We start from the raw sequence: 14,092 nt of genomic DNA, 5'->3' as shown, positions 1-14,092 counted from the left end.
TGTGTTATAGCTAAAGTTAATACAACTTTGGGTAGTTACTCTAGTTATGGCTGAAGTTACTATAACGTTGAAGTACGAGATAAGGTTATAGCTGGAACTAACGTACCCTGAGATTTATGGCTCAAGGTTATGGTTGGAACTAGCATAACTTTGAGTTTCATGTCAAGGTTATAGTTGAGGTAAGTATAACTTCAAGTCATATATGTTGAAGTTATAGTCGAGGTTACTATAACTTCGTATCCAGAGTTTATATTATGGTTAGGGTTACTATAACATTGAATGGTTAATGTTAAAGTTATAGCTAAAGTTACTATAACATTGGTTCCTTATAATTGTTTCATATGTTGTATTGTGTTCAACGTGTTATGTCCTTATGTTTGTATATATCTTTGGTTACTCTTATTCATATGATAAGTAGGATGGTCAGTTATACTATCCTATGAGTTGAGTCGTGATGTTATTCACACATGTTAGTACAGTCAGTTATACTGTGTATTTGTTTGTTGGTTGGTTTGAATAGATGACGGTAGTATCAGTTATATACTATCGGAATGAACTAACGCTACCCTTCGGGGACTGGTAAATGGTCTATGGTCGGGGGGGGGTAACGAGGCAGCGGTGCGTTAAAAGCTCTGTTCCCCGAATGTCGTTCGGTGTACGATTATTACACCGAGAGTCCGCCAGTCTTAGATATATAGGCGGTGGTTATACGCTATACATAGTACCTTAGAGGCGGTCGTTATACGCTCCACACCGATGGAGGCAGCGATGCGTTATCGCTCCACACCGTTATACGCTCCATCATCTAGAGGCAGTGCATTATACGCTCTAGCAGTTAGAGGCAGTGCGTTATACGCTCTAATGGCGTTCGCTCTATTCGGCTATGCTTTGAGGATAGCTTTGTGCCTTCTGTTGCTGTGGATTGTGTGTCGCCATGTTTGCTATGCTTTAATGATTTCTTTGTGCCTTTCGTTGATGTGGTCGTTTGTTGCTACTAGTCTTGTAAGTGTTCATGGTCTAGTGGTTACATATGGTCTAGGTTTGCATGATTACATTCGTCAAAAGTTGATAAGTCATGGTAAGCTTTGTTGGATTTTTCATGAGTATAGTGTGGGAAATAATCTGTATACTTCCCTTATTAATAAAGGATTATAAAGAATTTAATGAAGATGATCACTAGTCATAAAATAAAGTACATAAACAAAAGTAAAGGATTCAGAAATAACCTTCGGTCCTAGCAAAAACGGCCTAAGAACAATATCAAAATTGATATTCGCCTATTAGTTGCACCCAAGACGATATGAGATATGCCTTTTGATTATGCTAGAATCGATCCAAATTTTCTGTAAAATTTAGGTTTTTTTTTTTGTGTTTTAGATGAGAGGGAGAGATTAGGTTAAAAGAGAATTAGGGTTAGAAAATGATCTCCCTTTCTCCTCTTATGGAAACCGAAAATGGGAGTTGAATAAGGGAGATATTTTCTACCCTAATTCGGCCGGCCCATGTAACCGAAATAAGGAGTATAATCTCCTTATTTTTGGTTATTCCAAAAATGTATAAAATGTGTTAAATTGTCATCTAGTGAGGATTGAACCCATGGCCTCTTGGTTTGTGTACCCTCACTATTACCACTATGACACATTCATCTTGTTGATATTAAATATAACCGATTTCATTTAATTACGAATTAACAGATTAATTCGTCCAAGCTAACATTACATACATTTAATTAAATATAACTTATTATATTCAATTTACGAATTGACAGTTAATTCGTCTCAACTAATATTATTTAATTTTCATTAAATAATTGTCTCATCAACACATTGACTAACTGCTTAGTCATACTAGGCATCAATGTGATCATATTTCTATAATCACATCTCTCAAACACATCCTATAGGTGTGACCTTTAGGGACCAGTTGATCACCGCCATCTATATGATAATAACGTCAAACTTTCTAGCAAGCCAACCGTTATTAGGAAAACGTTAATCAACTGATTAAATATACGAAGTATATCCTTGTGAACCTTTAAGAGATTTACAAATGTTATCACACTAATTTGTGGAGGACACAAGCTCCAACAAACTCTCACTTGTCCTCACAAGTGTATGTGCGATAACCGATTCTCATATCCTAAAATTTCTCCCACTCAATGTAAAACAATTTGCAAATCCGTATTCACAAAGGTCATATTTTACAAGCGATCAATATCAAGAGTGGTTTCCCCGACTAGAGAGTAATTTAACGGATAAACGAATCAACATTCGAGCATGGCCATGCATTTCAGTTACAACTCCTCAAGTGGCCCTGAGAAATTACTATACCTGATAAGGGTTGGATATTTTCTTGTACTCGAATCCTGCAGATGTTAGCACAGTATGAAATGACCCAGAGAAAATCTACTTAGCCTCCAGTTACGGCAGACCGTGAGAAAGAAACCAAAGTCACCCAAAAACTGCCTTAATCTCAAGAGACAGTCGATAGTCAAAAGAATCGACTCTAGGAACACAATGGATGTCCTATCCACGACCTGGCACCGAATGTTTTTAAACATTTAAGACTCCATTACATTGTCACAAAAAGTTGTCCTACGAGGTATCATTATAATCTCGCATCTGTGATCGATCAGTCAACCGTTTGACTTATGGCTCGTTGAACCCACCATCAATCGACTACACAATATAATAGCCGGAGTTATCAGCTCACATTGGCGATTACAGACCAAAACAAATATAATGTAATTCAGTTCACTTTGTGGCGTTCAATGTTGTCGGTACAATCCACATGAAAAACAAAATATTATATTAAAACGATGAAGTTATAAATAGTATATATGAAAAAGATAATGTATCAAATCCATAATCAAGTACTACAACTCAGGAACACGTTTAATTCCCATGGAATTAACGTGCCCTACATGCTTATCATAATTTAACGATTTAGTGAGAGGATCCGCGATGTTATCATCCGTCGCAATCTTGTCTATCACTATCTCCTCTTGCTCCACGTAATCATGGATCAGGTGAGCTTTCCGATGTACATGTCTAGATTTGTTGCTAGACTTTGGCTCCTTAGCCTGGAAGATGGCACCTCTATTATCACAATAGATGGTGATCGGGTCATTCGAACTAGGAACTACCAAAAGTCCTTGTAAGAATTGACGCATCCATATCGCTTCCTTTGCTGCCTCCGAAGCGGCATAGTACTCGGATTCAGTAGTAGAATATGCTACAACACTCTGTTTGGAACTCTTCCAGCTAACCGCAACACCATTAAGAGTGAAGACGAACCCGGACTGAGATTTTAAATCATCTCGATCCGTTTGGAAGCTAGCATCTGCGTAAACGATTGCGCATAGCTTAGTATCGCCTCCATAAGTCAATACCCAATCCTTAGTCCTCCGTAGGTACTTGAGGATGTTTTTAACAGCTATCCAGTGTGTTTCACCTGGAGTCTTTTGGTACCGACTCGTCATACTCAATGCATATGCCACGTCTGGACGTGTGCATATCATGGCATACATGATCGATCCTATTGCAGATGCGTAAGGAACACGACTCATGCACTCAATCCCTTCAGGCGTCGTGGGTGACTGACTTGCTCAACTGCATCCCAGTCGTCATTGGAAGGTTCCCCTTCTTGGAGTTGGTCATGCTGAACTTCTCAAGAATCTTATCCAAATAAGACTCCTGACTAAGTGATAACGTCCGTCGTGATCTATCTCGGTAGATACGGATTCCCAAAATGCGTTGTGCCTCACCCAGATCTTTCATCTGGAAATGGTTCTTCAACCATTCTTTAACCGAAGATAGGAGAGGAATGTCATTCCCAATCAAGAGTATGTCATCAACATACAATATCAAGAATACAATCTTGCTCCCACTCGACTTGATATATAAGCATGGTTCTTCGACCGATCGAGTGAAACCATACTCTTTTATCACCTGGTCGAAACGATGATTCCAACTCCGAGAAGCTTGCTTAAGTCCATAAATGGAACGCTTAAGCTTGCATACTTTCTTAGGATGTTCAGGATCTATGAAACCTTCGGGTTGCACCATGTACAACTCTTCCTCCAAATAACCGTTTAAGAAGGCGGTTTTCACATCCATTTGCCAAATTTAATAATCATGAAATGCGGCAATCGCTAAGATTATCTGAATGGAACGTAGCATGACTACAGGTGCAAAAATCTCATCATAATGCAATCCGTGCACTTGAGTGAAACCTTTTGCCACAAGTCATGCCTTATAGGTATCTGGTTGTGCGTCTACAGAACGCTTTATTTTGTTAAGCCATTTGCACTGTAGAGGTTTTACCTTATTAGGTAAATCAACTAGATCCCACACGTCATTCTCATACATGGAGTCCATCTCGGATTGCATGGCTTCGAGCCATAGCTTTGAGTCGGAACAGGTCATGGCACCTTTATAGGTAGCGGGTTCATTACTCTCTAGGAGTAAAACGTCATTCTCCTCGACCATACCAATGTATCTGTCCGGAGGATGAGAGACTCTACCCGACCTCCTAGGTTCCTCAGGAATATTAATCGTATCATCAGTTGGAGGAACAACTTCCTCCATCCGTTCCTTGGTCGTTGGTTCTGGAATCTCCGACAGCTCGAAGGTTCTATTACTCGTTTTGTTCTCGAGAAATTCTTTCTCTAAGAACGTCGCACTAGCCGCAACAAAAACTCGATGTTAGGTAGGCGAATAGAATTAATGACCAAATGTTCCTCTTGGATAACCTATAAAGTATGTCTTGACCGATCGCGGGCCGAGCTTATCCTCGTGTCTCCACTTGACATAAGCCTCGCAGCCCCAAACCCGTATAAAGGACAAGTTAGGGACCGTTCCCTTCCACATTTCATATGGAGTCTTGTCGACAGCTTTAGACGGACTTCGGTTAAGTATAAGAGCAGCTGACAAAAGAGCAAAACCCCATAATGAATCAGGCACTACCGTGTGACTCATCATGGATCGAACCATATCAAGTAAGGTTCGATTTCTCCGTTCGGACACACCATTTAATTGAGGTGTTCCAGGTGGAGTTAACTATAGAGCGATTCCACAGTCTTTAAGGTGTTGATCAAACTCATTTGAAAGATATTCGCCACCCCGATCTGAACGGAGTGCTTTAACCTTTCTACCCAGTTGGTTCTGTACCCTGTTCTGGTATTCCTTGAATTTCTCAAAGGACTCACTTTTATGCTTCATTAAGTAGACATATCCGTATCTACTTAAATCGTCCGTGAAAGTGATAAAATATCTATAGCCATCTCTAGCGGTAATTGACATAGGTCCATATACGTCCGTATGTATGAGTCCTAATAGGTCACTAGCGCGCATTCCAACACCTTTGAAGGAAATTCGAGTCATCTTGCCAATGAGACATGATTCACACGTGCCATATGTAGAAAAATCGAATGCGGGAATAGTCCCATTATCCACGAGTTTCCTTACACGTTTCTCATTTATGTGTCCCATTCGACAATGCCATTGATAGGTTTGATCTTTGTCACCAACCTTTAATTTCTTATTATTCATGTGTAATACTTCCGTGGTTTGATCTAAGATGTAAATTTCATTCATGGAAACTGCTTTGCCATAAATCATTTCATTGAAAGAGAAAATACAGCTATTATCGTTTATTAAAAATGCAATACCGTCTTTAGCAAGTACGGAAACTGAAATAATATTCTTAGACAAACTGGGTACATAGTAACAGTTATATAAAAATAACTCAAAACCACTAGGGAGTTGGATTACGTATGTTCCCTTCGAGACAGCAGCAACTCGTGCTCCATTCCCGACTCGCAGGTCCACATCACCTTTTTTATAGAGGTATGATGTTCTTTAGGCCCTGCAAATGATTACACAGATGAGAACCACAACCAGTATCAAGTAACCAAGTTCCGAAACTTGCATGGTTAATCTCAATCATATGAATATAAGATGACATACCAACAGGAACGACGTGGCCTGCTTTGATGTCCTCATGGTAGACGGGACAGTTCCTCTTCCAATGTCCAGTCTTGTGACAATGGTGGCACTCTATGTCACCGCCCTTGCTCTTTGCCTTGCCCTGTGAGCCACTAGTCTCACCAGGTGCACTCTTACCGTTTCCTGGCTTCTTAAACTTTGGCTTACCTACAGCTAGGTCGCCATGAGCCTTTCCCTTACCTTTACCCTTGTTTGAAATCATGAGAACATCCTGCTTCATGCTCCCACTCAATTTCATATCCTTCTCGGTCTGTACGAGAAGGGAGTGTAGCTTATGAGGACTATTTTTTAAGTCATTCATGTAGTAGTTCGCCCTGAAAAGGGCAAAACCATCATGAAGAGAATGAAGCATTCGGTCAATGACAATGCTCTAACTGATTTTGCAATCAAGAGCCTCCAGCTTCTCGACATTCTCAATCATGTGAATAATGTGTGGGCTAACCGGTTGGCCCTTCTGGAGTTTCGCATCAAATAAGCGACATGTATGCTCATATGTAAAGATTCTCGGTGCCTTTGAGAACTCGTTAGTGAGCGTGGTGAAAATCTTGTTTGCACCCTGAGCAATGAAGCGTCTCTGCAAATTGGTTTTCATTGCAAAGATGAGTACGTTCTTTATCGCACCCGCTTCCATAACGAAGTCACTATAAGCGAGTGACTCGTTGACTCCTGCATTGGGGCCTGGGTTGACCGGTATTGGCTCGATTAAGTACTTGAGCTTACCGTCGCAATGGCAAGATTCCGTAGTGCCGCCTCCCGATCCAATGTTGGACCCATCATTCTTCGATCGCGTGGACCGATTCATGTGGCCCATGGAAGCTTTCACCAGACTCGCGTCCAAGTGTGGCACTAGGCATTGGGATTGCGTTATTTCCAGCCATTTCGTTGTAACAAAGATTATGAAAATAAACGTGTTCTACATCAGAGAAGAAGAATAAAAATAATAAGCATGTGCATCGTTTATATTTTTAAGTCTAATGAACTATAGTCATAACGCGAAGACTCAAAACATTTATACAATTGACCTCCCTCAAGAATTATATAAATGATCCCAAGACTCAATTCTCTGTAAATTGATAAGCTAACCTTTTAGCTAATTCTACCGTTAGAATTCTTGGTCGATAAATTTCTGTAAATTCTATCTTTAGTCCATCATAATCACGAGAAACTCTTCGGACTATGACGTTGAGGTAAACTAAGTCAACACAACTACTTACCCAACGTAGAAGGGGTTATATTATGCCTACCGACGAAGAAGGGATTCATAGTTGTTTGCCCTTATAAAGACTAGTTCTCAATTTCGGTTTTAGAGGAAGATCCCATCAACTTTATTTTAATTTATTTTAAGTGAACTAATATCTAGCATGCGAGAATGAATAAACTAAGGTGATGGCTTAATAAGTGTGTGACATCTGTATGTCCATGAAAACTAACATACAACCTATATGTGTCAATTTTCATGCATTTTAGTAGTAGGTGGTTTGGTTTTAGGCGGAATATGATGCAAAAACTAACATGTGAATGAAAAGCAATAAGAATGAAAACGTAAAAACAAGAAAAAAGTCCTAGTGTGGCCTATCCTATCAAAATGAACAATAAATACAAGTTTGGAATCCATCCTTGGACCCGAGAAGCTTGTCTTGATGTTCCATCTTGATCCATGTAGCGGGAGTGAGCTCCAATCTCCATCTTTAGTCTTCTTCGAAAAATTACAATAAATAAAATTTACATAATAAACCTATTTATTACATTCTAATTTCAAAAACCCAAAAACTAAAGAAAAAAAGGAGATTCGAGATCTCATAATTACATAAAAATCATGTTTCCTTCATTACGAAAACATAATTTGACTAAGGCCACACTAAGTATTACAAATTACAACTGATTGCAAAAAATACGTAAATTAAATTCATTCAATCGATTCATTCCACAAAAATTAAAATGCATCAACTAAAAATAAATTAAACATACATGACACAATTCCTTAATTATGTTAATTAATTTATCCAAACCACCTATTTTAAATCAAATTAAGTGACAATTCCTCAATTAATCACATTAATTTCATTCTTAATCCATATTAAACTTGTAATATGAATTCAATCCGTCAAAATTTTAAACTGCTTTAAAATAATTCGGTATCTTTTAATTGTGAACCGTTTCACAATAACTAATTGGCCAAAATCAAAACAAAATTAAAAACCTCTTTTTTCTTCCTTTTGGGTCTCGGCAAAAAGAAAAAAAACAGGAATTTTTTTTTTTTAGCTCACGGCTGGAATAAAACAGCCCAAAAATGTTTTTTTTTTTCAAATCGGCAATAAGGCAAAACAAGAAAAACCCTTCCCTTTTTTATTCTTTTCGGCATAACAAAAAAAAAACAAAAAAACAGAATTTTTTTTTCACGGCAAACCCTAAAAAAATAAGCCGTCATTTTTTCTTTTGTGGCAAAAAGTCCTAAAACAAAAATCGATGAAGAAAATGTTTACAGTTGCTATTTAGAACATGATTTAGCAAATGAATTAATGAACATGATTAATCTTATATGCTAAAACTATATAGCAAAAACAAGTTCTTGTATCATCGACATGACGATTCTATTTGTATTTTAACTTAATCTTCATTAAATCAAAATCTACCAATTCTTCATATGATAATTTTAACTTATTAAAACAATGATATGAAAGATGAAATTGGAAATAAATCATCAAGCAAAAGAAGGAAAAAAAAAAAAAAAAAAAGGTCGAAAAAAAAATATTCCTCTCGGCAAAAAAAAATTTCAGCCAAAAAACCCTAATTTTTTTTTCGAAATTCCTCATATGGTTTACATACAATTTTATGAAAATCATCAAAATTAAAATTCGTGGCCTTTGCTCTGATACCACTTGTGGTAAATAATATGTATATTTCCCTTATTAATAAAGGATTATAACGAATTTAATGAAGACGATCACTAGTCATAAAATAAAGTACATAAACAAAAGTAAAGGATTCAGAAATAACCTTCGGTCCTAGCAAAAACGGCCTAAGAACAATATCAAAATTGATATTCGCCTATTAGTTGCACCCAAGACGATATGAGATATGCCCTTTTGATTATGCTAGAATCGATCCAAATTTTCTGTAAAATTTAGGTTGTTTTTTTTTTTTTTTTTTTTTTTTTAGATGAGAGGGAGAGATTAGGTTAAAAGAGAATTAGGGTTAGAAAATGATCTCCCTTTCTCCTCTTATGGAAACCGAAAATGGGAGTTGAATAAAGGAGATATTCTCTACCCTAATTCGGCCGGCCCATGTAACCGAAATAAGGAGTATAATCTCCTTATTTTTGGTTATTCCAAAAATGTATAAAATGTGTTAAATTGTCATCTAGTGAGGATCGAACCCATGACCTCTTGGTTTGTGTACCCTCACTATTACCACTATGACACATTCATCTTGTTGATATTAAATATAACCGATTACATTTAATTACGAATTAACAGATTAATTCGTCCAAGCTAACATTACATACATTTAATTAAATATAACTTATTATATTCAATTTACGAATTGACATTAATTAAATCTCAACTAATATTATTTAATCTTCATTAAATAATTGTCTCATCAACACATTGACTAACTGTTTAGTCATATTAGGCATCAATGTGATCATATTTCTATAATCACATCTCTCAAACACATCCTATAGGTGTGACCTTTAGGGACCAGTTGATCACCGCCATCTGTATGATAATAACGTCAAACTTTCTAGCAAGCCAACCATTATTAGGTAAACGTTAATCAACTGATTAAATATACGAAGTATACCCTTGTGAACCTTTAAGAGATTTACAAATGTTATCACACTAATTTGTGGAGGACACAAGCTCCAACATATAGATGGTCTCACATGTTTACTGGTTTTAAATTTCAGTTGTTAATGATTGTTGATTATATTCAATTGTTGTAAACATGACTGGGAAAGCATCTAGTTACTCTCGACTGATTGTCGACCCCCATTCTCAGGTTGTTCAGATGTTTGTTGTTTAGATGATGCTTGGTTGGGGAATGTGCGAAGCGAGGTTAATAATAAATTAGGAGTTTGCCTTATGTTTTAAGAACCTTTGAATAATGTATTAGTTTGTTTTTGATTTAGTAGCGAACCGGATTGGTCAGGTGTTTCCGCCACCTTGACCCTTTTATCAGTATCGTACTCTGATATTTATTTTATTTTACGTTTTTCCTTTGTTTTATAATCCGGGTTGTTACATAGCATGTTAAACTTGATAATGAGTGAGTAGTTTCCTTAACTAGGGTTAATAGGGAATTAGGGGAAACCAACATTGAGATTGATTCATGCTTAATCTAATATGTTTTCATAATTTATTTGCTTGCTTGCTGTGATTTCAACTTATGCACATGTTATGTTTGATGAAATGCGAGCTTGTGAATCCTTGCATTTTTTACCCATCACTTACCTTTTCAATGAGACTCTTAAGACATAAACCAACTCGAGTCTCATTAGACCATGCATATAGTTGGATAGGAAGGATTAAGTCGACTTGTAGGTGTTGTATAATCTAATCGATTCGGCTCCGGGACCCAAACCTTCTTAGGGATTTTAAGACATAAACCAACTTGATCCCATCACAACAATAAGTGCTTGCATCTAGTAGAAAACATGTTTGTATGATCAAATCCCATGAATCCCCTATGAACCCATGACACCCTAGTGCTTTTAATCAATTGTTTACATCTCATTTTAATCATCTTGCTTGTTTTCATTGCTTTGCTTTTATATTGTTGATTAGTTTAGTTGATCTCCTACCTCAACCCAAATTGTGACACCCTTAGATACAACCATTTGCAATCGAAAATCCTACATCAATACCCGCCCATTGGGATCCGACCTTTACTTACCTATTTGCTAAGAGTAGAGTAGTTTGTGAAGTTATAAATATTGTTTTGGTCAAGGTAACTTTTGACGACGATTAACAAAACCGATCCGACCAAAAATGGCGCTGTTGCCGGGGACGGTGTTAACTTGATTTGATTTTCTTTAATTGTTTTTAGTTGTGTCTTTCTTTACCTTGGGGAAGTCAAACTCCTCAAGGTTTGTTCTAATTTTTTTCAAGTTGTTTGATATTTTGCATGTCTAGGAGATCACAAGGTAACTTGTTACCCATTGATCTTGAAATTGAAAGAACTTTGACCAACAATAGAAGACTTGCTAGGAATACTTTGAGAGGTATTGGTGAGATTGTGGACATTCAACCAAATAACATTAAGTTCATCAACCCTTTTGCAAGAGAAGGAGAGGATAACCCAACACAAAACCAACCACAAAATCAACCCATAATGCCTAAATTTTCATCACATTCCGTACCAACCGAGGAGAACCTACTAAATGGTACTCCTACCCCACAACACTTAACCGGTAAGTTCATTGAAAAATCCGCATTTATACAATTAGTTGAGAGAAGTCAATTTGGGGGGATGCCTAGTGAAGACCCTCCTTCTCATATGGAGACTTTTTGTGACTATTGTGATGCAATTTCTCAAACCGGAGTTACTCAAGACCAAATTCGATGGGTCTTATTTCCTTTCTCTTTGATTGGTTCCGTGAAACAATGGTTGAAGAGCCTAAATAAGGCTACTCTTGGTATTGACTCTTGGAAGAAATTGGCACTTGCTTTCTACAAGAAATTATATCCTCTGGAGAAGACTAACATGTTGAGAGCCCAAATCACCGGGTTCAAATAGAGGGATGAGGAATCTTTGTATGAAGCATGGGAGAGATTCAAGTATACTTGTCGATCTTGTCCACACCATGGACTTAGCGAGTGGTTCCTTGTACAACAATTTTGGAATGGTCTATATGAAGACTCCCGAAACATTCTCAATATGGGATCAAATGGTATGTTTACCGAAGTTGATGATAATCAAACATGGAACAAGATTGAGGAAATGGTGGTCCATAACTCACAATATAGTAGACCTCGGAAGGCTACTAGAGGAGGAAAGCATGAAGTGGACTCTATTACTCAATTGGGTGCTCAACTTAGTGCTCATATTGACACCATTAATTTGAAGTTTGAGAAGGCTATGGCTAAACTTGAAGAGGCGTACAAATCACCTAAGCAACATGTTAATGCCATGGTGACATCTTCATCAATTCCAAGTGGAGTATGTGAGAGTTGTGGAACTTTGGGACATAACCAAAGTGAATGTAGGGGAACAAGTGAACAAGTGAATGCTTTCCAAGCATACAATATTGGTACCCATTATTCCAACTATTATAATGAAAACACCAAATTCTACCGAACCTCTCATACAAAAGCCAAAATGTTCAAACCCTCAAACAACATACACCCCACCTCCAATGAAAACCCAAGCTCAAAGACCCTTTTACAATAAAAACCAAGGTTATCAAAATCAACCTCCATACAATCAAACAAATGACCAAGGTTTTGATGTTCAAAAAGCGGTCCTCCAAATGTAAAAGAACCAACAAGAATTTTTCACTCAAATGCAAAAGGATAGCCAAGCAAAAGACATCACCATTAACAACATACTAGCTCACACGAAGATGTTGGAAACCCAAATGTCTCAATTAGCATCTTCTAGTTCACAAAGACAAAAGGGGTAATTACCACCTCAAGGTAATCCCCCAAGACATGAGTCGGTGAGTGTCATCCATTTGATAAGTGGTACAAGGTATGAAGGGGCTAAGAGGCCCATTGATGAAGATGTTGTGAATGCTAGTGACAAGGAAAGACTTGAAGACTCTAAGAAAGAAGAAGAACCCACCACCGTTCAAGAAGTTTCAAAGGAGAATGAAGAGAAGGCTAAAGAGAAAGAGCCTATTGTGATTCGACTTCCATTTCCAAGTCGTCAAGCTAAGCCTAAGTTTGATGAACAACTTGGGAAGTTTATGAAGATTGTGAAAAACTTGGAAGTCTCAATTCCATTTACGGAATTGATCAATCACGTTCCGGCCTATGCGAAATACATGAAAGATATTCTTACAAAGAAGAAATCCATCCGGAAACTTGAGACTATTGCTTTCATTAAGGTGAGTAGTGCCATCCTACAAGTTCACCTCCAAAACTAAAGGATCCGGGAAGCTTCTCTATTCCATGTACCATTGGCGACACCACAATCAACAAAGCTCTATTTGACCTTGGGGAAAGTGTGAGTGTCATGCCATATTCGGTGTGCAAAAGGCTAGGAATGGGAGAGCTTAAGTGCACTAATATCACACTTCAAATGGCGGATCGATCAACGAAGACACCTTTAGGGGTATGGGAAGATGTGCCGGTAAGAATTGGCAAGTTCTTCATCCCGGTGGACTTTGTTATTGTTGACATGGAAGAAGACTCCAACATTCCTATCATTCTAGGAAGACCTTTCTTACACACTGCGGGAGCGGTGATTGACGTGAAACATGGAGAGCTCACACTCGAAGTGGGAGATGAAACGATCACTTTTAATCTTGACAAGACAATGAGAGCTCCCCGACTACATGAGCCATGTTTCATGGTTGATCATTATAGCCGAGAAAGTGATAGGAAGAGGTTGGCATCTCAATGCAAAGAACAAGCTATGGGTAAAGAATCACCACCCATATGGGAGAAGAAGATGGGTAATCTCCAAGATGCTCCATCCAAAGAGCAAGAATGTTTCAACAAGAATGAGAGCTTGAATAGCTCACCACCACTCATGACAAGAGAAGAGGAAGGCCTCATTGACCATAATAACAAGAAGAAAGAGGAGTTGTTCTCATCAACTCATGATACTATTGGGGAACAAGTAGATGAAGTATGCGGTCTTTGGGATGATGAGTTTGAAGGGTTATTCAATCCTTATATTGGTAATGCTATGACCCAAGACCACAATGAAGAACAACATGTGAAAAGGTCTATTGGGGATCTTTATCATAACAATGAACAAGCATTCGACTACTTCTTCAAGGTGTTGAGCAACATCAACAACACCTTGGCTATGCCCCCTTGACATCTCATACATGGATGAGAGTTTGGTGAAGTCCTCCCTAAACCACCATTTGTAAATATTCTAACCCTTTAACTTGCATTTTACTTATTGTA

General features: G+C 37.8%; 1 non-coding gene across 1 annotated transcript; it reads right to left on the bottom strand.

Annotated features, from left to right (window-relative positions):
* Positions 1-11,714: 11,714 nt before the first annotated feature.
* Positions 11,715-11,821, bottom strand: LOC141654601 (small nucleolar RNA R71). Its single transcript, XR_012548157.1, has one exon. It is a non-coding gene; the product is annotated as a small nucleolar RNA R71 (small nucleolar RNA).
* Between the last annotated feature and the right edge of the window lie 2,271 nt (positions 11,822-14,092).

This window comes from Silene latifolia, chromosome 4 (assembly GCF_048544455.1).
Source record: "Silene latifolia isolate original U9 population chromosome 4, ASM4854445v1, whole genome shotgun sequence".
Lineage (NCBI taxonomy): Eukaryota > Viridiplantae > Streptophyta > Magnoliopsida > Caryophyllales > Caryophyllaceae > Silene > Silene latifolia.
This window is presented reverse-complemented; position numbering and strand designations above follow the sequence as displayed.